The sequence below is a fragment of the Capricornis sumatraensis genome, chromosome 20, assembly GCF_032405125.1.
Source record: "Capricornis sumatraensis isolate serow.1 chromosome 20, serow.2, whole genome shotgun sequence".
NCBI lineage: Eukaryota > Metazoa > Chordata > Mammalia > Artiodactyla > Bovidae > Capricornis > Capricornis sumatraensis.
The window spans coordinates 41545403-41550042 of NC_091088.1; positions in this window are offsets into that span (position 1 = coordinate 41545403).

Here is a 4640-nt window from a genome sequence, read left to right on the forward strand (position 1 = left end):
CATATCTTTGAGCAGTCCCTGGAGAGAGCTGAACATTTGCTGAATTGCACTGAATACAGTGCAGTTGCATTGCAGTTGTATGCAGTTGTATTGCAATTGTATGCAATTTATGCAAGTGCATACCCTACTCAACAAATAGGCTATTGGCAAGGATATCAGTGTGCAGATTCCAAGGCTTGGGGATGGATGACATCGCAGTATCCTCTTTGCTGCCCTTGATTACCAACTCTAGGGGAAGCCGGCTGCCATGCTGTGAGGACACTCAAGCAGCCCTATGGAGTGGTCTAAGAAGACCTGAGGCCTCCTGCCAACAGTTCCAACTTGCCAGGCATGTAAGTGAACCATCTTGAGTGATTCTCCCACCCCAGGCAAACCTTCAGATGATTATAGCCCCATCGACATCTTAACTGCAACTTCGTGACAGACCCCAAGTCAGAAACACTCAGTCAAGCCGTTCCCAAACTCTTGACCCACAGGAGTCAAGGGAGATAATATGTCTACTCATTTTCATATGTCACAACATATTATTTTTTCTTCCACCATTTAAAAATGTAAGTCATTCTCAGCTTGAGTGAAGTTGTACAAAAACAGGTGATGTGTCACATTTGGCCCACAGGCCTTTGTTTGTTGAGTCAAAGTCTATTTCATTGTTTTGAATTGCTGCATAATTATTATATAAGATGCCTTTATCTTATTTTGCATATCTGCTCCCAGTGAGGGGCATTTATCTCCTTCCCTGGTGGCTCAGACAGTAAAGAATTTGCCTGCAGTGCAGAAAACCCAGATTTGACCCCTGGGTTGGGAAAATCATCTGGAGAAAGGAATGGCAACCCATTCCAGTATTCTTGCCTGGAGAATTCCATGGACAGAGAAGCTTGATGGGCCACAGCCCATGGGGTTGCAAAGAGTTGGACATGACTGAGCCACTAACTCTACACTATTTAGCTTCCACAGACGGCAACTGCAGTGAACATCCTTGGCTGGTGGGAAGGTCCCTGGGATATTTGTCCAGAAGTGGAATTGCTGGGTTTCACGGTCTTAGTCTGCTTCTGCAGTGGTGTATAAAGCCCCATTTCCCTATACCCTAGCAACACTTGGTTTTATCCAACTTCCTAATGTTTGCTTTTCTGTGACTTGGTTTCTCTTTGTTTGGCTTGCATTTTCCTGATAACTAATGAGTTCGAACATCTCTTTGTCTAGTAGCACACATTTAGAGTTCCTCTCTAAATTGCCTAGTCATGTTTTCACCCATTTTCTATAAGATATTTCTGATTTTTCCTTATTGGGAAAACTTCCGCATCCCAGGCCTCAGTTTCCCCATGTGCACCACAGTTATCTACAGGGGTGTCCTGAGATGCCATCCTTGTTTCTGCTACAGCCATGTTTCAAATAATTGGAATGTGACTTGGGGTTGAGTTTTTACATATATTATGTTATGTAGGAAACTTAGGGGGCTTCCCTGGTGATCCAGTGGTTAAGACTCAGCAGGGGCCTGGGTTCGACCCCTGGTCAGGGAACTAGATCCATAACGCCGCAACTGAGGACCTACATGCTGCAAGTAAGACCTGGTGTAGGGGAAAAAAAAAAAAGTGCGAGAGAGAAACTAAGGACTTATTTGTGAATTATAGCTGTGACTTCTGGGTTCAGAGAAGTTGATGACCAGCCCAGAGCCATCCAGAGAATCATAAGGTTAAGCAGATGCCAGAATTGAGTTCCATTAGGAAGAGTTGGGGCTGCAGATAAAAATATGGCAGCAAATAGCACTTCTCGTGGGTTAGGAATGATGTTTCTAAATGGTAAGAGGAGACAAGGCCTTGGAGAGCATGGAGCCTTCTTTTCGAAGTTGGTGGAAGTGAAACTAGTTGTGAACTTTTCTTAGGAGCAGTTTGACAATTACGGGCCAAAAGCCTAAAACACCTGCACACCCTTTGACTCAGCCAATCCCCTAGGAATTTACCCTGAAGCAGTAATTGGTCAAAGACAAGGAAGAACATGTTTGGTCATGGAAAAACAAAGATCATACTAAGGATCCCACTTCAGGAAATGGAATACCACATATGCATATGCTATCTTAAGAAAGATGTTCTAGGTAATTCCCTGGTGGTCTAGTGATTAGGACTCTCCTTTCACTGCTAAAGGTCTGGGTTCGATGCCTGTTCAGAAAACTAAGATCCCCAAAAGCCATGCATGGTGAAGCCAAAAAAAAAGGAAAAAGAAAGATGTTCTATAGGAAAATTTCTAATGCTATGGAAAGATGTTAATTCAGTTAAGGTGAAGGGTGGGATCCATTATAAAATAGTGAATACAGAATGATTTCATTTTTGTAGGGAAAAAAATGTATGAAGGAAATCACTGGGAAAATGCAATGATATATTAAGTGCTTGCTAGGGCCATGCACTTGTTTTTAGTGCTTTTTATAGCCTCATTTACTTGTCACACAACTCTTTGAATCGGTACTGTTATCATTCCCATATTATAGGTAAAGAAATGAGGTCAGAGATATGAAATGAGCTGCCAGAGCTCACACATATGGTGAGTGAAGAAGCCAGGATTTGAATCCAGGTGCTGGGTTTTTTCTACACTTAGTATTTTAATATTTTTAAAAGCCCTTCTTGTAGTAGTTAGTGCCTTTGAAAGTGTGAAGCAGGGCAGGGGTGGGGGGAAGTTATGAGGGTATGTGTTGTGTGGAAAAAAAATCAGGAATGGGATGGAGCTTGGCTCATGGCAAACCCTATCCTTGCCCCAAACCCTCTCTCTCCATTCTCAAAAATATCAAGGAACTCAAATGTTCTGTATCTGCTGTGTGACCTGGACTTGTTCCTCACCCTTATGGAGCCCTTTTCCAGATGCGTCACATGGGCTGGATTTCTGGAGGAGCTTCCCTGTAGTCTTCCCACTGCCCCCTCCCCAGCACCCTGAGTAAGAAGTAGGGAGGGACAGCCTTGCTTAGTGGTTCTGGGAAGGAAAGGAGAGAAAAGGACTGGGAGGAGCCCAGGGGCAGAGAGGAGGAAGGTGGCATGAGGAACAGGCAGGGTGATGCGGAGGCATAGGAGGAAGGGACAGGTCTAGAGAGGCGTCCCCTCCCTAGATCTCTTCTCCCCTGGGGCTTTGAGGAGTGGCGTACTGGTTTCTGAATGTAACTCTGGGAAAATCTGCTGCAGCAAGCACTGGACAGGGATTTCAAAGACCTGGTTCTGCTCACACCTCACCACTGGTTACCTGTGTCCTTGTCCGTTCTTTTTCCGAGCCTTGGCTTTCTTGAAAGCCTGACTGTTTTCAGGGCTAATCCATATGGTAACATATGTATATAAAACTTTGGGCCTTTTTATGGTTGAACAATATTTCACTGGATATACCACATTTTGTTTATCCATTCATCAGTTGATGGACATTTGTGTTTTTCTCCTACTTTGTCTTTTTGGCCACGTAGCATATGGGATCTTAGTTCCCTGACCAGGGATCGAACCTGCATCCCCTGCAGTGGAAGTGTGGAGTCTTAACCACTGGACTGCCAGGGAAGTCCCTTATATGTTCATTTATTTTCGGTATATACTTAGGAGTAGAATTGTTGAGTTAAACAGCAATTATGTTTAACATTTTGAGGCAACACCTGTTATTATATAGTCCAAGAGCTAGGAATGGTTTTTATATTCTTAAGTAGTAGGGAGAAATAAAAAGAAAAATAATATTTTATAATGTGAAAATTATACAGAAGTCAAATTTCAGTGTACAAAGAAAATTTCATAGGACAGCTGGTTTCATTCATTTATATATTGTCTGTGGTGCCTTTGCATTGCAAAGGCAGGGTTGAGTGCTGTGACAGACCCCAAGTGTTTAATTAGCCCAAAGACCTAATAAAAACCTGGTTTTATAGAAAATGTTTGTCTACCCCTGAACTTTGTGTGGTATTATTAATTATTGTTTGGTGGAGGTAGCTTGGTATGTACTGCCTCGATGGGAACAGGACTCAGGTTGCCGAGTCCTGGCCTAGGAATGTAAAGGAATGAGAGCTCATATCTAGACCCATTTTCTAGATTGAGAAACTGAGTCCTGTAGGAGGGCTCAGGCTCATGCAAGCTGAGGGGGAAGTGAGGACCTTGGTTTTTTTCTACTCCTTGGCAGCCTCCTCCCCTCCAGCTAAGAAGACCCAGTTGTGAATAATTCATGGCTGGTGTTTGCAGAGCACTCCATCTTACCAGAGCACTTTGATCATCATTAATTAGTCAGAACCTGGCTCTGGCTATCACCTAATAAAACAAAAACAAAAGTGACTTTGATATCTCCATTCCTAAAACCAGAAACTTCCATCTCCATTGTGAGGCTTGGTACCTGCAGATTCCTTTTCTCTGCCCATTACCCCATCACCTCTCAAAGACCTACTGTTTTGGCCTGAAAGCCAGGTTTCCTGAAGGAAGGAGGGCAGTCCCAGGATTGGAGCCCAGTTCTTGTGGCAGGGTGTCTTCTGAGAAGTCACATCCCCTTTCTGCCCCTCAGTCTTTGTTGGGAAAATGAGAGTAGTGATGCCCATCTCTGGGGATGTTTCTGTTTGTAGAAGTATTTTGAAAGGAATCCTCCTACACTGCTGGTGGGAAGATAAAATGGAACAGCCACGGAGGGACTCTCCCAGTCCCTCAAATGAC